Source organism: Macaca nemestrina, chromosome 16, assembly GCF_043159975.1.
Source record: "Macaca nemestrina isolate mMacNem1 chromosome 16, mMacNem.hap1, whole genome shotgun sequence".
NCBI lineage: Eukaryota > Metazoa > Chordata > Mammalia > Primates > Cercopithecidae > Macaca > Macaca nemestrina.
In genome coordinates this window covers 41,211,919-41,234,183 of record NC_092140.1, presented here as the reverse complement: position 1 = coordinate 41,234,183, position 22,265 = coordinate 41,211,919, and the positions used below count along the sequence as shown (strand labels likewise).

At 38.5% G+C, this 22,265-nt stretch overlaps 1 long non-coding RNA gene across 1 annotated transcript; it reads left to right on the top strand.

The window, feature by feature from the left end:
- The first annotated feature begins 3,025 nt into the window (after window positions 1–3,025).
- LOC139359092 (uncharacterized) lies at window positions 3,026–21,364 on the top strand. Its single transcript, XR_011614741.1, has 3 exons — window positions 3,026–3,110; window positions 3,647–3,786; window positions 21,229–21,364. It is a non-coding gene; the product is annotated as an uncharacterized lncRNA (long non-coding RNA).
- The last annotated feature ends 901 nt before the right edge of the window (window positions 21,365–22,265 follow it).

Below are 22,265 nucleotides of genomic sequence, written 5' to 3'. Positions count from 1 at the left end.
GGAGGGAAGGAGGGAGGGGGGAGGGAAGGAGGGAGGGGTGAGGGGGAGGGAGGGGTGAGGGGGAGGGAGGGGTGAGGGGGAGGGAGGGGTGAGGGGGAGGGAGGGAGGGGAGAGGGGGAGGGAGGGAGGGGAGAGGGGGAGGGAGGGAGGGGAGAGGGGGAGGGAGGGAGGGGAGAGGGGGAGGGGAGAGAGGAGAGGGGGAGGGGGAAGGGGAGAGGGGTAGGAGGGGAGGAGGTGAGGAGAGAGGGGAGGAGGGAGGGGAGGGGAGGAGCGGGGGAGGAGGGAGGGGAGGGGAGGAGCGGGGGAGGAGGGAGAGGAGGGGAGGAGGGGGGGAGGAGGGAGGGGAGGGGAGAAGGGGAGGGGAGGGGAGAAGGGGAGGGGAGGGGAGAAGGGGAGGGGAGGGGAGGGGAGAAGGGGAGGGGAGGGGAGGAGGGAGGGGAGGAGGGGAGGGAGGGAGGGAGGGAGACTTACATTGAATTTGCATCTTTATGGCAAGCCTACTGCTTAACCTAGAATTTTTGTCAGAAATAAGAATATCAAAGCATTCTAAAGATCACTGTAGTCACACTTTGTGTTTGGAGTTTTCTTTTTTCTTATTATAATCATTCTTTAAAGATGGTAGTATGTACCACCTCTCTAGCTACCTCATAGTTCTCAGGCCTGGTTCAAAGTCTTTCTTAGGACTGTGCACTTATCTGACAAGCAAATTAGTGGTTATGAAGGAATCAGAATGATAGGGCAGCCCAAGAAACTGCCCAAATGCTGGAACTAAATGTATAGTAATCACTTGAGAAAATGTGGTAAATTCAGAAGAAAATACAAGGTTCTTAAAAAGAAAAATGTGCATTCAGGCGCACCGAGTTTCAAAATAAAACAAGTAACTGAGGAGAAACCATAAAAATCAAGTCTTGCATGTAAAATAATCTCCCTTGTCTATTAAGCAGCACTCCACTTTTTGATTTTTTTAATGACATTTGTCCATTACAGTCAAATCAGAAAGAAAAAGTATGACGGTGCTTCAATATTTTTAAAGAAAGCAGAAATCTTCTAATAATCTGTTGACTTGAAATACTCTAAAAGAAAGTGGATTAGTTCCACAAAACAAAGTGCTTTCCTCAATACGTGTTTATTGTAATGGAGTCCAGGACCACCACATGTGATTATAGTAAAAGCTCTGCAGTATTTCCATCTGGCAATGAGAACACAAGATGTTGTGTAAACTACCAGAAGGACTCTATTTCATTGTAATTAAAATTTAGTGTTACACTTAAGCAATAAGGCAACTCCAGGAGATGTGATTATCATGAGATAATGACCTTGGGGTGTTACAAGGCATACAAGGAACCAAATGCCTCCAATCCTCTAGGGGGCAAGATTATTTCTACATAACAATCTCGATCTCCTCTTGCTTACCCACCCCTGCCCCTGAAGCTGTATGATCAGTGAAGGCAGAAAGCTTGGGATTAAGAGCACTAATATGATTTCTGCAAAAAGAGGACATCGGGGGACTGGTATATGACAGAGATGGCATCGTGGAATGCTGAAGCAGCAGTTTCAAATGAGTTGTGCTGTTTGCGCAACAATTATGCAATGGCTTTAGAATTCTCTGGACACACATAGAACTGTCAGTGATGTCATAGTCATGTAAGTAATCCTCAGCAAGGGCACAGATTTAACCTTTTTCCCCTGTTTTGGTTTCATGATTTCCATTCCATAATAGCAATAAGATATGACAGGTGGTACATTTCTTGAGGGTTTATTATTCTTCTTGGGTGGTTGAAGCCATTCAGCCTTTGGCCCGAACCTCTCAAGACATCTGAGATGTATAATAATTTCCCCAAAATGCAATGCCTGTCACGTCTTATTGCGTAATTACTTTGTACTTACCAAGTAATTCTTCTTAAAGTGAATGCAGATAACAGTGCTTACATTACAGTTTATACTACTAGAAACTACTTCTAAATGGAAAAACATGAAACAATTTCTACAGTTATGAATGAGGGAACATTCCATTATATTACTCTTATAAACTAAACTGGAGGGTCACTTAAAATTATGTAAAATATTTATATGCTTTAATAATTTGTTGGAGGGGAAAGTGATAAACTAAAATTAGAGTTAATATAAAATTTAGAGTTAATAGAAAACTAGGACATCCTCAATGACAGCTCATGTTGAGGACATGGGTACGCTAATTATTCAAAGATATCTCAACTCTCGTATATCAAAGAGTTGGAAGGGAGAGCTTAGCTGAGAGCTCACTCCAGGTCCAACCCACTCCAAGACCATGCCTCTGATCCCCTTCTTCATTGGAGAATCAACCAGGAACTTCAGCTCCCATTTTCTAATTGATCAATCTTATGACCTTAGCTAAAGTCAATTGACCTTTTTGCTCAATCTAGGGGAAAGATTTCTCAATTTGGGGGAAAAAAAAAGTACTAATACCAGCTCTAACAACTTCACAGAGTTTTGTGAAGACGTGAAATACTATAAGGGGAAATGTTTTATAATTCAAGTGCTAGTCACATCCATGTCTGATGTTGCTGTTGTTGCTACTATTGCACTCGACTGAACATTGAAAATGGATGGTGAACACAACTTAGGCACAACTTTGGGACAAACATTAAACTAAAGGGATATGGTTGGGGTCAGTCAGAGGCCACATTCTTATTTTCTAAAAGTATCAGGTGACAGAATGAAAATATCAATTTTTAAATCATTATAATGAGTCATAAATCTCTATATTAAACAGACAAACACAAGAAAAATTCTGTTGCAAAATCTCTCTTATGTTGGAAAGCATTCATCACTTCTTGACAGAAGATGTTGCTGATTTTGGCCTCCTCCATGAAAGTCTTCCTTCGTTGAAAATGAGATAAACAATCCTTCTTTACATTATTACCCTGTATCAACAGGAAATCTTTCCGTCAGAATCCTGCTGTTTCTCACCTCAAACATTGTTTTACTATTTCCATTATTGTATCACCAAACTTGTAGGTTCTGTGGTGAGAATGTTTACATCAATTCTGTCTCGGATTTTAAACTACACAGCAAGAAGAGAGTCTGGCAAAGATAACTTTACTGTCAAGTGTTAATGAGTGTTTTTATTGGTAAGAAGGAAATATTTTTTATTTAAAAATGTGCCTGTAAATATCATTGTTTAGGAAGTCCGCATATACTTCACCACAACATTAAACATGTTTATCCTTCCATATATGCAAGAAAGTCTTTGATTTACATCACACTTTTATTCTTATAGTACATATAGATAACTTTGCTTCTCTTTCTAATGTATACATTTTTTGCCTAGAACTTTTAGAAGAAACTTAAATTATAAGTTGTGTTTTTACTTAAAATGTGTTTTTACTTCAACTATTATTTAAAATGCATTCTGACCATGACATACAAGAATATACAGGAAGTCTCTCACAGAGGAACTTCTCTACTTCTCCAACAATGTGTCTGCTCATAGTTTCATATGTAAATTAACTAGGCATAATTTGATAATAAATTTTGGTAAAGATAAAGTCTTCCATTTCTCTCTCCATCTCTCTGTATCTGTACATATATTTTTTCATTATTGATAAAAAGTTTAACTCTCATGAGATATCTTAAAATTGTTTACTGTTTTTTTTTTTTTTTAAAGGAAACTGGATTCTTAAATCAGGCCTTCCAAAAGAATATAAAATTAGAATTGCCTGCTGAATGAAGATAATTGAGAAAGCAAGCTAGTATAATCCAGAATTCCCAAATGTTCTTTTCTCAATGATACTTCTATCTATGGAGGTAAGAGTGAAAAATATGGGTTTTTTTCTAAATCAAGTACCCGCTTGACAGGAACTATTTATTCACCTCTAAGAACTACTTAAACAGTCTTTTTTGATACCAAGCCAAGGAAAAAAGCTCAACCACTGTCCTACGTATCAAATTTTTATTGCACAGAGGCCAGGTGGTAAATCTGACCTAGAAAAATTAGTGGCCAACACATGCCTGCTGCCTGCTCGCTCTCTCTCTCTCTCTCTCTCTCTGTGTGTCTATCTATCTAACTATCTGTCCATCTGTCTTTCTATGTATCTACTTCTTTATTTTTTAATGCCACCTGTGTAAGCAAAATACTTCTTAGAATGGGACAATTCATTCAGGCAGGGGAGCCACAGTCCCATGCTCCTTCCACCTTAATCAAGAGTGCTCTATCAACAATCTAACACACAGGTTCAACACCTGATCTTGTCCCTGGGGTGACTATGATCTTCCTTGGTGGTGATGGTGGTGGTGGTGATGTTGCTGTGCAGTTGCATTATTGATCCAGCTGCTTTATTGGTAACCATTACTTTCTAGTTTCTGAAATGACTATTCTTTCCAAGGTGATAAGTTCTTTCATACAGTTTCCAAACAGCTTCATACACATATTCTGGGCCTTTCCTTTCATACTTCTGGCTCCCATTTGCTATCCCACATCTAAAATGGTGACAGATAGTGATTACACATTTGTCATGAGATCAGAAATTCTTTAAAGATTTCCCAAGAATCCTCATGATAGCTGCTTGAAACTGTATTATATTCCCTGGCACCAGATGGAGTTATTATGGGGATTCTTTTCTTAAAGATTCCATCCACACAATGACTCTTTATGGATCAAAGATTGTTCAAATATGCTTTGATTTCCTTGATTAAAATTATAAAATGTGGTGCTTAAACTTGAGAAATATTTTTATATTCTATGGTCTTGTCATTGTCATGCATTCTGCTTAGTGCTAAACCTTTGATGGCCAAGATCAAATCTAAAAATGTAAAACTTTTAGGCAGGGGCATTTAGGATACTTAGAAAATCTTTACAGGATTCCTTACGTGAGGTACAGGTACATTCCAATGTTCCTTTACATTGAAATAGCATCTGACATTTTAAAAATCTAAGTGTTAGTGACCATATTCACTATTTATGAAAAAAACAGTGGAAGATTTAAGCCTAATTTCCCCTGGGTGACTGTAGTCTTGCCTTTGTCATCCAGAATTAGATATAAATCTTTTTTTGGCTCTGAGTATGAGAAGTGCTCCAGATGAAAAGATAGCACAGTTCCATAGGACCAAAGTTTCCCCTTCCACATTAAAGATGTTTTCTATGTGAAATAATAGAGCAAGTCAATTGTGAGAAAACTCAAGACTACCCTAGGGATGTGTAATTTCCGTGGCCTATGGGTGGCCCTTGATTTATATTTGTATCATAAACAAGTATGGACTAAGAACTTACAAGTGCTTTAGGGATATCAGAGGTAGAAGATTCAATCCTGGCTCTGTAGACATATATTTTCTTCTTGCATGTTTTTTTTTTTCTTTCACGAAATGGTTGACTTAAATCTTAATAGATGGCCTCATTATGAAAACTACAAGATAAATAACAAGAGCCTAAAAGAAGTGGGGTTAAAAAACAGAAATTCTTGGGAGAAAATACATGCCAGCAAGCAAAAATGGCTCAGATTACAAAACACTTCAAGAGAATTAAAGTGACAGAGTTCCACAAACAAAACATATTATCTGTTATTCAAGGTATTGGTAGAGCAGGGATTGCAAAAATCAATGCACCTCTAAACCCAAGACATTGTCAAACAGCTGTTTAATACTCAAGTCCCACTAAGTCACAAATCCAGGTTGGTAATAAATAGAAAATTGGCAGGCTAGGGCCTCATTTCCTTTCACTTCTCTTCAACCTCACCAACTGTGAAAATGTAAAACAGGTAAGCAGTCAGTGAGTGAAACAATTAATATCCCACCACATCCTTACATGATTAGCCTCTTAAAAAAATCGGAAGCAGACTTAAAGGTGATGCAACATCAGAGTATAATTTTAACAAGAATAACTTTAGCTCCTACTATGTGCCAGTCACTTTTTCACTCGTGTCTGCTTCAGCTTGTGGAATTTAGTGGGAACTGCATCTTTCAAGTCCTCAGCCTCCATCTCAGAAAACTGAGTCAGTCTAAAATGAATCTCTGCTTACATAAATGACTTCCTCTTTTGTCTTGCTGAAGGGAATTTAGCTTATCTGAATCAGCCCAGTGACAAATCCAAAAGTTTCTTGATGAGATCAGATCATACAGCTCCAGTAAATTAGCACATACCAAATACAGTATCTGCTGAATCTTCAGTATTCCAACAGACTCCTATCTATTGTCAGCAATAGAAAATGACCTTCAAGAAGGCTGCTTCAACTAAGGCTCCTGGAGTTTAATTGAGGCTATGACTAGACCCAAAAGTATTCAATCTTTGCCCAACTACTTTACATGGAGACTCTGTGTCCTCTCTGACTTCATGAATTTATTTATTAACTCTGGAGAAGTTTTAATATACCAAAAGAAAAGTCTAAAAAGACTTCTTTGTGCCAGCATTCTAATGTTCTTTGTGTTACCTTTGCTGCAGCCTATAATTTAGAACCTTGGGTTGGCAGAGGCTGAATCATAAGACTGCCCTGTGGCTTCTCCATAGAGCCTGAGCTCTGGGTTCCCATCAACATTATAAAGTTGCTTTCTTGATTCACAGAATTTCATGAAAGTAGACGCAGAGTACTGAAAACCATATATAAAACATAGTTTAATAAATGTTAATTCATTCAGAGATCATGAAGTGCCTCTGATTTTTGCCTTACATAGTTCTAGCTTATTTCATCTGACCTCACCATCCTGCATATTTACATATATATACACACATGCATATACACACACATACATATATGTGTAAATATAAATATATAAACAATTAGGAAATCTGAGTAAAGTATATAGAAATCCTTCATATTTTTGTGTTTTTCTAGAAGTTGCAAATTATATCAAAATTACAAGTTCCCCCCCCAATTAAAAAGTTATTCCCCCTAATTAAAATAAAATTGCCAGAAAAAGAGAGAGGAAGAACAGAGAGAGATGAAAACTAAATGCAACGCGTAACCTTGAATTGAATCCTACAGCACAGGAAAAACATACCCTGAAGAATGGCAATTGGTGAAAATTGAATAAAGTAGGTATAGTTGAAAACAGTATTATAATCAGTGTTAATTTTCTGATCTTAATAACAGTGCTATGGCTACATAAGTGAATGTCCTTGTTCTTACTCTTAGGAAATAATTAGGGGGAAGCTAGTATGATGTCTCTAAGTTATTTTCAAGTAGTTTAGAAACACACATGCACACACACATACATCCCAACCACCCCACATACATATATAATACATATGCATACACATATTCATATACACGTACATATGTGAGTACATATACACATGTATGTGTATGTGGGGTGTGTATCTATTTCTAAACTATATACAATATATACATATACATATACATAAACTATATACATATACACATAAACTATATACAATATATATGTGTGTATATATTAATTATATATATACACACACACACACAGAGAAACAATAAAACAAATGTGGCAAAATGTTTTAAAATGCTGAACTTGGATATAGGATAAACAGGAGGGGTTTTGGTGGTGTTTTTTGTTTGCAATTCTTGCAACTTTTCTGTTGACAGTACACCTCCTACATTGGACCCTTGATCCATGATCCCTTATTCATGATACCTGACCCACTTGAGATCTCGTGGCTGACATTTTTTTTCATTGAATTTCTGCATGAATTGCTGGTTTATAACTTTGCCTCCCTACTGACACCGACATCTTATACGTAGGTCTCTGGCTCTAGTTCCTACATCCCCAGCCCCTATCTGGGCCATAATCCTGATTCAATATGCTGTTGGTTCTCAGTCTGAATTCTTTAGATCATTCTATTCAAAATTGCACACTTTTTTTCTCAGAGTGAATCTTTGTTTTGAACCCCTGCTACTTCAAGTGGAATACCTGTGTACATATTTTTACATATGTATGGTTCATTTAAAAATATATATATATATATGCTTCATTTATACAATCCACCTGTTGGAAAACTATACAACACTAATCGTTTTTGAATTTTCTGTTAGGCTTTATAATTTATAAATTCTCATGTTTCTTTTTTCAGATAAAACTTATTTCAATTTTATTACATTACTGAAACTCCCTCAGGATAATGCAATCATATGTATTGACTAACTTTCATAGTTCTGTTGTTTCAAATAAAGCAGAGTTGAGTTGAATTAAAGCCTAATACAATCACATAAAAATTACACTGCTTTCTTTTTTTTAAATTTCATTTTAAACAGGGAGCCAAGATATCCAAGGCCAGTTATATAAACAAAAATTTCACTAAGAAAAAAAAAGCAAAAAAGGTACTTCTATCTATAGAAGTTAATAGGATAAGTTTCTAAAATCCAGATTCAAATACTGAAGCCTTGCAGAGAATTTCTTCTCTTAACAGTATAGATAGGAACAAATTGTTTGGCCCACATGAAAAATCTCACTGTGCCTGATAATCTTGGAACATGACTGAAATTAATGTGACAAGTATTCTTTTTTTCTAATATGAAATAATTCTTCAGAAAAAAGTACAAGATAGCCATACTTATATCTCATATCAATTTCATGTTATACCAATTTACTTGGATGAAAGATTTTTTTTAAATCCTCTTTCCTAGTTCTCAGTGTGGATAGGTTTACCGCTTCTCTCTACTGTGTGTCATGGAGTGTTAATGTTTCTACAAAAGGTGAAAATATTAAAATTTCATAATTGATAAATGGATTTCCAAACTATATAAGCTGTATTGTTAGCCTACATCTTTTTTTTTCTTTTTTTTTTTTTTTTTTTTTTGAGATGGAGTCTTGCTCTGCCGCCAGGCTGGAGTGCAGTGGCATGATCTTGGTTCATTGCAACCTCCACCTTCTGGGTTCAAGCGATTCTCCTGCCTCAGCCTCCTGAGTAGCTGGGACACCAGGTGTGCACCACCATGCCCGCGCCACCATGCCCAGCTAATTTTTGTATTTTTAGTAGAGACTGGGTTTCACCATGTTGGCCAGGATGGTCTCGATCTCTTGACCTCGTGATCTGCCCACCTCAGCCTCCCAAAGTGCTGGGATTACAGGCATGAACCACCACATCCGGCCACCCCACATCTTTAAAAAGCATTTTGAGATTGACCCCATCAAAATATTAAGCTTCTTTTAGCATTCCTCTTCTGGTGAAACAAAAAGAAAAAATTAACAATACTGCATAACTGTTTCGTAAGAGTCTGTTTTATTTCCCAATTTATTCCTCAGGAAATTTCCCTGGATTTAAAAAAATTATGATGTTCAAGTATCTCAGTTGTAATCCGGATAGTTTTTCAATGAAATATGATTTGAACTGTGGAAGTACAAGAACAAAACAATGGACACCTTTAAAGAAAATGAGACCTAAATCTCATGGCAATTTGATAGTCAGCGTTTTGTACAGGGAGGTCCCATTGGTTTAATTTTTGTTTTCTTCTCACTTTACTCTGATCCTCCAAGGATGCAAATGGAGTAAAAGTGAAATCAGCAGAATAATTTTCCCCAATTTTCCCCAATGAAGACAAATAAATCAGTACAAGAGGAAATAATATGCATGTCAACAGTCAAGACTGTATATGACTCTAGTACCAAGAGCAGTAAGCACTTGACTCTAGTCTCCACTCTAAAACTTGGGGGCATACGATCAAAAGCTGATGTCAGTGAGTTTACTTTGGGAATTCAAATGCTGATATTCTTTGACATGTTCTACTCACAAGCAAGAATAAAGATTCAGAGTAACAGCCAACTTTGTCCCTGAAGATCTGTGAAGCCCAAAGAGAGCTGTAAGAAACTCCCTCACAGAGTCTCAATCTTAAAACCACTGAAAAGTCCTGCCCTACAGGCCAAAAGTCTTGTGTGTTTGCATGTGGAATAAGATGAGCTTGGTGAATTACCACCAATAATGATAGTTAAGCTTGGTACAACAGGGCCTTGATTCATTTCATCTTAAAAGAAACTATATAATAAGTTGCAACAAAGGAAAGAAAAGGAAGCATGAGATGTTCCACAGAGTTCCTCTGTCTTGTTTTCTGTCTGGATATATGACAACAATATTTCTATTGAATAATCAGGACACCATATTTTAATTGTAACTGGATGTCATGGTTGTCTTCCATGCAAGCTGCAGATGACTGCCCCTCCACAAACAGTCATCAAGTTATGCCACTTGAATGCCCTAAAATGGAGAGATGGAGAGATGGGCGTGGGAAGAGAAAGACACCTCAGCAGCAGAGAGCTGAGAAAACAGTGTGAGTTTTATTTAATTCCTACTTAACATTATTTTGCGTAGTAAACAAAAGGGATATTTTTGAAAATCCCTTTGGATAATTTCTGCCACCTAAAATTCTGAACATTTTGACTCACTGCCTTATAAAAGAATCAATTAATTGAATAAGAGAAGGGATTCTCCCCTGATCTTTTCAAGAATCCTTAAAAGGCACATTTCTTACTAAGGATCTTGAAAGTGTATTTCTAGTCAATCCCAGGAGTCACTGCTCAGAGATTTACATTTCACAAATGTAATCAACAGTCTAAGCAGGATACTGATGTTTGGACTGCAGAGCTCTGCTACCTGCTGCATCACTGCCATCCTGAATACTGCTGTGGAATCTATGCAGAGTTTATATAGAGGGTTCTCATGGTACTTCCCAACAGAAACCAAAGCAGACATGTATCACAGGCCAAGTAGACCCCTTCGGCATTGAGACAGTATTCCCTGGATGCCCCAAATTAAAAAGTAGTTTCAAATAAAATATATGACCACAGTAGAGATGTTACGTACAGTCTGAGGCAACTCCCACGACCTCCCGAACACAAAACCTCGACCTATTTATTTTTCTTCATAGCACTTACCACTCTCCAGAATTTGTTTCTTTCTCTGTGTATTGCTTTGCTCTTCCACTAGAAGTACACACACCCCAGGAGGACGGAGACTTGGACTTGGTCACTATGCAGCCACAGCATGAGAGCATGCCTGCTCCACAACTGATGCTCAGAAAGCATCCCTTGAACAAATTAATGACAGAACACTTTTGCCAGTGTGGCCATTAACACAGAACACTGCTCCAGAAGATAAGTAGGTAGATTCAGACACTCACATCTGCCATGTGAGTGAATATTACACCTGTGCACCACTTACAGAATTCAGGATTCTGAGCACAGAGTCTATGTGAGGAAGCGTCATCTTAAAGGAAATTTCAGGGCCATTATCAGAGCTCACTCTCCCATAATCTTGATTATTTTTTGACAGTTCTAGCAGGCCCATAGAGGAGGCTACACAGTACTGCTGCATTTTCAACAGAGCTCATCTAAATCGTAGGCCTCTGTTGAAGACAGAGGTTCCACTGGTCAATAAATTGATGAAGATGTCTTCCAAAATATTGTTTCACTGTGCCCTTTGCTGAAGTGTTGAAATCACTATGAGCTCTTCAAAACTATGGTGTAAATGTCCCTAGAAGTTACGCTGGGAATGTACAATATGGCTTTTCATAGGACAGAAAAGAAAAAGAAAACCTTTTAAAAGCTTATCCCCTACCAGGAATTAGTGGGAGGAAAGCACCTTGGAAAAGAATATCCCTCAATCTTTATGTTTCATCGTCACGAAAACACAGTTGTAGACCCATAGACCCTCAGGGAACTTTGTATCTATGAAACTCAGTGTTTACAGAAAAATCCTAAAATGGCCTTCAAACCTGAATAGCATACCTTTATGAAATCACAGAGGGTCTGACACAACCTAGAGAACAAATAACTTGTAGGCTAAGAAATAGGTTTCTGATCCATAGTACGTTTTAGAGTATTCTGAATAGTAATGTTGCATTCCAAGGGTATGATTTACAGTCCTCCCTAAATCTGGTCTCCAGAGCTGACTTAGGCTAATTTCTAGATCCTACTGCATCTACTTAGATCTTGTTCCCCATATATTTTGAATGCTAAATGCAAAACATGTACACTATTGGTGGCTATATTTTAGGTGAGGAATGCAATTCTTCCCCATAGTGGCAATACAGCATCCTCTCAGTTATAAATATCTTCATTTCAATGAGAAAAGATGATGAAATTCTTTTTGAAGACTCTCAAAGGGCTTGCAGATTTTTAAAAATATTACTGCCACTTTGTTTGGAAGAAATACAGTTTGGTCGTAAAACCATCATTTGTGATTGGATTTATGAACATGACATGCATTTGCATGCTGTGCATGAAAACCGTGCACCAAAGAGTGGTTTCAAACAAGGAAACTGTTGCTAGTTAGAATGTTCTAACCTGTATTATCATTAACAAATTTCAAGTTCCCTCAACCTGTTGAAAACAAAGGTAATTCAAACGAATCTTCCTTTGCATGAACAGTCTATCAACTTCAAAATTCCTCACAACTTCATTGGGTTTTTTCCAATTAAAAAGGGAAATTCCTTTATGTATATACTCCAAAGTGCTTTTTCTTTTAAAGTCAGATAGAGTGCTAAGCACTTAAGGTCTATCTGTAACTAGCTTAGAACATTTCCTTATCATTGAGCACAGTACTTAAGAGTATGTTTTTTTAAAGAGTTGTCTACTAAATCAAATGTATTTATTCAGCAAGTCTGATTAAGCACCAGAAAGCTATTACTAGATTTTTTGAAAAGTAAATAAGTAACTTACATTAAAGAAGCTTACATTTGAGGAATCACCACACCATCTTCCACAATAATTGAATATACATTCCTACCAACTGTGTAAAAGTGTTCCTTTTTTCTCCACAACCTCACCAGCATCTGTTATTTTTTGACTTTTTAATAATAGTCATTCTGATTGGTATGAGATGGTGTCTCACTTTGGTTTTGATTTGCATTTCTCTATCGATCAGTGTGACATTGAGTTTTTCTTCATATGATTGTTGGCTGCATGTAGGTCTTTTGAAAAATGTCTGTTCTTGTCCTTTGCCCATGTTTTAATGGGTTTGTTTTTTTCTTGTAAATTTGTTTAAGTTACTTAGAGATGCTAGATATTAGATCTTTGTCAGATGCACAGTTTGCAAAAGTTTTCTCCCATTCTGTAGGTTGTCTGTTTACTCCACTGATAGCTTCTTTTGCTATGCAGAAGCTCTTTAATATTTCTATACTACAAAGTAGAAGGAAATAAGGGTTCAGTAAAGGTATATATGAGACCTTATGCTAAAAAAAAATGGAAAGGGGTAATTAGTTAGGACCTGGGGGATCTGGTAAAACTTCTTGAGAAGTTGTCATTTGTGTTTGGTTTGAACAATTGGTAGAATTTTTATCATTGTAAAATGAGGGGAGTCTGAGGGAAGGGGAAGTCTCTGATTCAATAATTTGGAGACTTCTCTCAAATTCAGTGGCAAGCCCAGAACAAAATTTTATGAAAGCAAATGCATTTAACTGATATTGGAGATGTTAAATGAATCCAAGGTATACTTTCCAATAACAGCAGTAAGGCAACCCTCAAAGAATTTGGCGACTCTCTAAATTATTTGAAGTGAAATAGTTTCCATAGATGAGACCTATATTTTAAATATCCAATGTTTCTACACTGAGAGGGTATAAATTAAGATTCTTTATTTTATTCATTTTTACTGTGCTCCTTAAGAGAAACAAGAATTCCTCTATGAAGTAAAATGCAAAGTAGAATACATTTGGAAGAATCATTCCAAGCACACGTAAAACATCATCACACCAGCTGCTGATTTCATCCCAGTGTTTTCTCCTGTCAATAAGAAAATCCTTGATGTGCTATTGAATACACAGTTATCTTGACAGTCATCTTCATGTAATATTCAAGATAGCTTTTACACAGTCTCGGTTATAATATTAGCCTGAGATCTAATGCTTGCTCTTTATTTAAGGGATGATGAACTTGATTTGATGGTTTCTCTGCTGTGAGCCAGTTCAGACTCACAATTCTCCTGGGCAGATTTCACTATCTTTAACTGACTGTAAGTTTAAGATGTTCCTAGCCAAAACCCTATTCTTATCAATTACTGTTCTACACCACTAGTTTTACCCAGATTTAGCTCAAAAGCTATTTTCATCAGCTTTCCATCATGTACTAGGCCTGACCTTTGAAATATTGTAGCCACTGAATTGCTATCATCCAAGATAAGAAAGATCTGTCTTAAAAGCTCTATCTTGGTTCAAAAGAAAATAAAAAGTATTCTATGACATTAACTATTTCAAATCTCTTTTACTATTGCCAATCCACACAAGATTATTGGGATGTAGTTTCCCAGATTGAGAAACATGTTTGAGAAGGAAGGAAGAACAAAAGAAAAGAAGGGAGAAAGGAGAGGAAGGAATAAAGGAGGAAGGAAGGGAGGAAGGGAAAAAATTGGGCAAACACAAGCCCCCGAAATAAGGTCTGATGATTTCCCCCTTCCCTGGTTTTAAAAAGTCAAGTATACAAGCTCTATATTCAAGAATTGAATAATACAGTTAACCTATAAGTAATTTCAGATGCTGGGTTCTAGATGCAGCATTGTAAATAAGATGACAGGGACTTATATTACTGCTGAGAAAACTGAGTTTGATAAACTAAAGATGCCCATGTATATCAGTCATGCTCCTGGTGAGAACAGGTGGCTCACTGCCTAATGAGAGGAATATTCAATAAACTATTTACAAAGCTATGAATGACATGTAGGGAAGCCACAGAGAGAGGGCAGTATCTAGGGCTAGTAAGAGTAGAAGGCCATTAATGTCCCCAGGCCTAAAGGAGGTAGAGCAGTCAAAGGAAACAAGAGACGAGGGAGGCTGCGAGGACAGGGACACCTGGCAGAGCCATAACCTTAAAGTATGTAGTCACTTCTTGGCAACTTTGCAGTCAGGGAGCCAACCTCACTTTTAACCCTCCCCCTGATGCCCAGCTGGTTTACCCCGTTGGTGAAAATCAGTGGGTGAGGGAACCAGAGAGCAAGGAAGCTTACTGTTCTATTCCAAATAACTCCTACCAGCTGCAGAGAGTAGGGATCAGGAAATAGAATGAAGAATAGGTCTAAAAGGACTCACAGCAGAAATCCAGTACATCATATTAGTAATATGGATTAGGCCCAGAACTGTAAATCAAAAATTTGTGAAGAAAGAAGAATAACAGGAAAAAACTCAAACTCCTTATTTCATCTGTGAAAACTCTTTGACCTTAGAGTCTCAAAATGTAGATAATTTCAAAGATTTTGAGAACATACTCCTAAAATTATATATGCATAAGCATATATAACATACATACTCCTAAACATACATACTCCAATATTATATATGCATAAGCAAGCATGAACACACATATACACACAAAAGGAGATACAGCAAAATGATCTAGTTATTACAGACTCAAAGAAACTTGATGGGGAATTAGCAGACCAGTAACCTTGCTGGCTCCATATACAAAAGGTGGTATGCATGAGGATACTGTTAGGGGTTAAAAGGAAGTGAGAAGTTTTGGGAATTGAGACATGAGGAGAGGTAAAGTAATAAAGAAATGGCACAATAGCTTTCTTTCAGGCTTCTTGGACTTATTGTGAGCTATCATGCAGTTACTAATTTAAGCACAATTCACTCAAACATAAAGAGAAATCAAGCATCTGATATGATTTGGCTGTGTCCCCAGCCAAATCTCATATCAGTTGTAATCCCCATGTGTCAAGGGAGGAACCTGATGAGAGGTGATTGAACTATGGGGCAGTTTCCCCCATGCTGTTCTCATAACAGTGAGATTTCATGAGATTCGAGAACCCACTGACGGGTTCTTCCCTGTTCACTCTCATTCTCCTTTTCCTGCCACCTTGTGAAGAAGGTACTTGCCTTCCACCATTATTATAGTTTTCCTGAGGCCTCCTTCACCATGTGGAACTGTGAGTCTATTAAACATATTTTCTTTATAAATTATACAGTCTCACATATTCTTTATAGCAATGTGAAAACAGACTAATACAAGAAATTGGTATCTTGTATTATACAAGAAGATTGGGGCAAGGAAAACGTGCTGAAAACGTTCAAGTGACTTTGGAACTGGGTAATGAGGAGAGGCTGGAACAATTTGGAGGGCTCGGAAGACGATAGGAAAAGGTGGGAAAGTTTGGAACTTCCTAGAAACTTGTTGAATGATTTTGACCAAAATGCTGATAGTGATGTGGACAATGATGTCCAGGTTGAGATGGTCTCAGATGGAGATGAGGAACTTCTTGAGAACTAGAGCAAAGGGGACTCTTGCCATTCTTCAGCAAAGAATCTGGTGGCATTTTGCCTCTGCCCTAGAGAAGTGTGGAACTTTGAATTTCAGAAAGCTGATTTAGGGTATCTGGCAGAAGAAGTTTCTAAGTAGCAAAGCATTCAAGAGGTGACAGAGCATAAAAGTTTGGAAATTCTGCAGCCTGACCACGTGGTAGAAAAGAAAAACTCATTTTCTGGGGAGGAATTGAAGCCAGGTGCAGAAATTTGCATAAGTAACATAGAATGTTAATCACCAAGACAATGGGGAAACTGTCTCCAGGCCATGTCAGAGAACTTTGTGGCAGCCCCTCCCATCACAGGCCCAGAAGCCTAAGAGGGAAAAATCGTTCTGTGGGCTGGGCCCAGGGCCCTGATGCTCTGTGCACCCTTGGGACATGGTGCCTTGCATCCCAGCTGCTCCAGCTTCAGCTGTGGCTAAAAGGAGCAACATACACCTCAAGCCATTGCTTCAGAGGCTGCAAGCTCCAAGTCTTGGGGGCTTCCATGTGGTGTTGGGCCTGTAGGTGCACAGAAGATAAGAGTTGAGCTTTGGGAACCTCGGCCTAGGTTTCAGAGGATGTATGGAAACACATAGCTGTCCAGGCAGAAGTCTGCTGCAGGGGTTTAGCCCTCATGAAAAAAACCTCTGCTAGGTCAGTATGGAAGGGAAACGTAGGGTTGCAGACCCCACACAGCTCCGTAGTGGAGCTGTGATAAAGGGCCACTGTCCTCCAGATCCCAGTATGGTAGATCCACCAACAGCCTGCACGTGCACCTGGAAAAGTCACAGTCACTCAACACTAGCCCATGAAAGCAGCTGGGGGGGTGCTGTACCTGCAAAGCCACAGGGGCAGAGCTGCCCAAGGTCGTGGGAACCCACCTCTTGCATTAGTGTGCCCCGGATGTGAGACACAGAGCCAAAGGAGATTATTTTGGAGCTTTAGATTTAATGACTGCCCCACTGGATTTCAGACTTGCATAGGGCCTGTAGCCCCTTTGTTTTGGCCAATTTCTCCCATTTGAAATTAGAGAATTTATCCAATGCCTGTATCCCACTGTATCGTGGAAGTAACTAACTTGTCATTCTCACATGTCAAGGGAGGGACCTGGTGGGAGGTGATTGGATCATGGGGGCAGTTTCCCCCATGCTCTTCTCATGATAGTGAGTGAGTGGTTTCTCATGAGATCTGATGGTTTTATAAGGGACTCTTCCCTCTTCACTCTCTCCCTTTTTTTCCTGCCACCTTGTGAAGAAGGTGCTTGTTTCTCCTTCGCCTTCTGCCAAAATTGTAAGTTTCCTGAGGCCTCTTCAGCCATGCTGAAGTGTGAGTCAATTAAACCCCCTTTCATTATAAATTACCCAGTCTCAGGTATTTCTTTATAGCAATGTGAAAATGGACTAATACAGTATCTTTGTATTTTCTATAACTATCTGATCTCACTCATAAGGTTCCAACATGTTAGGTAGCAGGAGGAGAAAAAGGCTACATTAGGTACGACAATTGTCATAGTACATTTGTGTTGCTATAATAGGATACCACAGACTGGGTAATTTATAAATAATAGAGTTTCAGTTAGCTTACAGTTTTAGGGACTAGTAAGTCATGAGTATGGTGCTGGCATCTGGAGAGGACCTTCTTGCTGCATCATAACTTGGCAAAGGGCTTCACATGGTGACAGTAAGAGTGTGCTGTTTAGATCTCTCTTCTTATAAAGCTACCAGCCCCATTACAGGGGTCCCACTCTGATAATCTTACCTAATTATAATTACCTCCCAAAAGCCTCACCTCCAAATACCATCAACATATAAATTTAGAGATTGCATTTCCAACACATCAAATTTAGGAGACACATTCAAACCACAGCAATAATCCATTAATTTCTGTCAATCTATCAACTTGAATTTTTTAAAGGTAACTTAGCCTTTTTTAACATAAATAGCCAACCATTCTGATTTGTTCCACCACACCCTGCTTTATTCCAAGATGGCAACTGAGGGTAAGCAAAAGTAGAGCCTAAGGGGTCTCCTGATGGGGGGAGAAAGGAGAAATCCACATCCAGGTCTTTTCACTTGTCCTCCAGCAGTAAATCTCAGATGCCTGGTAGCTGGCCCCCCTAGCACCTATGCTCAGTTCTCTCACCATTTGGACAGAGACTGGAGTTGTCCCTGCCAGTTGGGCCCCAGCTCATCAGCAATGTAAAAATATATTCTTACATCTGCCAAGAAGCCCTAAGAAGCGGCTGTGGTTCCCGCTTGGTTCTAGTCCCAAGAGGTCTGCCCCACAGCCCTCAGTCACAGGGCCACTCCATCTCCACTACTGTGATTCCCTCTGGTGAGTTTCCCATTCAAACTTCATTATCCATCCCTCTTCAGTGTCCTACCCACTCCATTTGGGTACAAGGAACAGCTCAAGAAAGCCAAACTCAAACATTCCTCATCCATGCATGCTGTACCTTACCTCTAAGGTATCATCCAGGAACTCCTCTGGATAAATGTAACTCCCCCAGTCACAAAGGCTGGATTTGGGTCCAGAAGGAGATTAGGATGTATTCATCCACTGCCTCTTCTACCTTGCTCTCTGTGTATTCTTTCCACAATCACCAAGACTGGCAAGGACAGTTTTCTCTAAATAGTAGCCTGAGATCTCCCCATGGAGTAAGTTACTCAAGCTACAGTCAACAAGTTCTCAACATGGGGCCTGTAAGCCTTTTTCAAGAGGTCTGCAAGATCAAAACCATTCTCATATACTAAAATGTTACTTTCCTTTTCACTCTCATTCTTTGACATTCATACAGTGCCATTTTCCAGAAGCTACATGATGTGTGATATCTGAAAACACTGAACACAGAAGACATGAGAATCCAGGTGCTTTCTATTAAGCCAGACATTTGCAAAGTGTTAAGCAGTGCCGCTCTAATTTTTTTCTGGTTTCAGAAAATATAGTTTTTTAAAAGAAAAATATGTTATTTATGGTAACATGTAATGGGTTTATTATTGATTTTTATTGATATCATTGATATTTTACAGTGAATTTACACTCAAGCACCACATTAACATTTTAGTCAATGACAGACAGTATATACAACAGTAGTCATATAAGATTACAATAAAGCCGAAAAAATTCCTATTGCTGAGTAAAATCATAACCATCACATTGCAGCACAATGCATCACTCAAGTGTTTATGGTGATGCTGGAGCAAAAAAAATCTACTGCACTGCCAGTTGTATGAGAGTCTGGCATATACAATTATGTACAGTATGGAATACTAATAGTGATCACAAATGACTAGGTTACCGGTTTATGTACTTACTATGCTATACTTTTGTTATTATTTCAGAGTGTACTCTTTCTACTTACAAAAGAAGAAAAAAAACTATAAAATAGCCCCTCAGGCAGGTCCTTCAGTAGGTATTCCAGAAGGCAGCTTTTTTTTTTTTTTTTGAGACTGAGTCTTGCTCTGTCTCCCAGGCTGGGGTGCAGTGGCACAATCTTGGCCTCCCAGGTTCATGCCATTCTCCTGCCTCAGTCTCCCAAGCAGCTGGGACTACAGGCGCCTGCCACCACACCCGGCTAATTTTTTGTATTTTTTAGTAGAGATGGGGTTTCACCATGTTAGCCAGGATGGTCTCGATCTCCTGACCTCGTGATATGCCCGCCTCGGCCTTCCAAAGTGCTGGGATTACAGGCGTGAGCCACCGTGCTCAGCCGAAGAAGGCTCTGTTATGGGAGATGACAGCTCCACATATGTTATTGCCCCTGAAGACCGTCTAGTGGGACAAGATGTGGAAGTGGAAGACGGTGATATTGATGATCCTCACCCTGTGCAGGCCTGGGCTAATGTGTGTGTTTGTGTCTTTGTTTTTAACAAAAAAAAAAGTTTACAAAGAAAAATAAACAATTGTAAAAGTAGAAAAAAGCTCATAGAATAAGGTTATAAAGAAAATATATTCTTACATCTGTACAATGTGTTTTAAGCTAAGTGTTATTACAAAAAAGTTAAAAGGTTTTAAAATAATTTAAAAGTGTACAAAGTAAAACATTTACAGTGAGCTAAGGTTATTTTATTATTGAAGAAAGAAAAGTTTTTAAATAAGTTTAGTGTAGCCTAAGTGTACAGTGTTTATAACATCTACGGTAGTGGACAGTAATGTTCTAAGCCTTCACATTCACTCACCACTCACCCACTGACTCCCAGAGCAACTTCCAGTCCCACAAGCTCCATTCATGGCAAGTGTCCTACACAAATGGGCCCTTTTTAAAAATCTTTCCTACCATATTTTTACTGTATCTGCTCTATGTTTAGATACACATTTAATTACCATTGTGCTACCACTGCCTACAGTACTCAGTAGAGTAACATGTTGTACAAGTTTGTAGCCGAGGAGCAATGGCTAGACCATATAACCTAGATACCTAATAGGCTAGGCCATCTAGGTTTGAATAAGTCCCCTTGTGATGTTCCCATAATGATGAAATCACCTAATGACACATTTCTCAGAATGTAGCCCCATCATTAAGTGACACATGACTGTATATTTAATTATTTTATAACTTCTCAGTTTAAAGTTCTATTAAGTAAATATCAATAATCCACACAAATCAAAAGCTTTTTAAGGTCTTCCATAATTTTTTAAGAGTTAAAAAGCATCTCGAGACAAAAATTTGAGAACTTCTGTTCCAGTCTCCAAGCCCACTTCTTAACATATTTTTTTTAAAAAGCATTATTTAGAGACCTCCCAACAAAGCCACAGGCTCACTAAAGAGCTCACAAAATGAATGCTGACTAAATTCTGTTCTGGGCAGCATCAGGGTTCTCTCTCTCTCGGTTTATACTTGAAGGTAAAATGTTCAAGTCTTGATGGTAATATGACTCAAAGAGGGGAATTTTTAAAGTTCCAGTTCAGTATCTGCAAGATATTCTCCTATGTGAGAGATCTAGGGAGATGATAAAGTGTGAGACTCCGGGCTCAGGTGGGGCCCCCTTTAGGGACCCAAGAAACAAAGGCTGACTGAGCGTGTCGGGGTTGGGGAACAGACATTCTTGTCCACATCACTGCCCCATGTCTTTCAGGGCTCCAGGTGGCACACGTGTGGACAGTACAACAGTTTCCCAAGGGCTTCTGGAGGATGGTACTAGTGAGGACTCTTGATGAAGAAGTTCAGATAGGAGATGGTGAACAAAACTTATCCTAGCATGTGAAGCTACTAGAAGAAATGTAAAAGCATGGAAACTGACATCCTGGGCAAACAGATGGGGTCTAGGCACTGTCAAAAGCCCACTATTAATCTTGATGAAACAGCACTTTTACCTGTGGCTGCTGAGGCCTGAGACATGCATATGAATTATATGCCTATGATCAAGTACTGGTGCACCATAAGTTGTTATAGAAATATAATACAATCTATATATTACAGTTGATAGCCAAAGAATTTAAGAATAAACTATTCTTGTAAACATAGAATAATTTTTATTTCAAAAATGTTAAAGTAAAAATTATAACAATCAGAATTTATGTTTTTTGAATGCTGGATATTGTTCTAAATGCTTAGAGTGAATCGTCATCTAATTGTCTGATAAACTCTGAAACATAGATATTATTATCATCATCCTCATTTTAGACGTGAGGAAACTCAGGAAAGAGGTTTGTACAAGGCCACACATTAGGAAGTATTAATAAAATGTGCTTTTTACATTTTTTCTCCCCAAATCCACCTTCACAGCAAAAATCAGTCACCCTGTAATGATACACATTTACATAAACCTTCAGTATATTTGTAATATAAAAGCTCCATTTCTCAACTCTTCATCATAGCCCACCCGCCTTGTTCACAGATACCCATCTCAAATGGTCCTGAGAAAAGCAATCTGGTTCAATTTGCTAAGGGGGCAAAAATTCCCAATAAGGTTTAGTGATTGCCACAGTTGGAATGTTCTGAAATCAGGGCCATGTTCCTGTCATGGCAAATTAGGTCAGCATGGTGAGACATGGAACCATGCATAGGATGACGGAATGTAAAAGTACATTATTAGCTGATGTCCTCTCTGTTTTATTTTTCCCTGGTGACATTTAACAAATTGAATGTAAATGTTCAGAAACACACAATGCT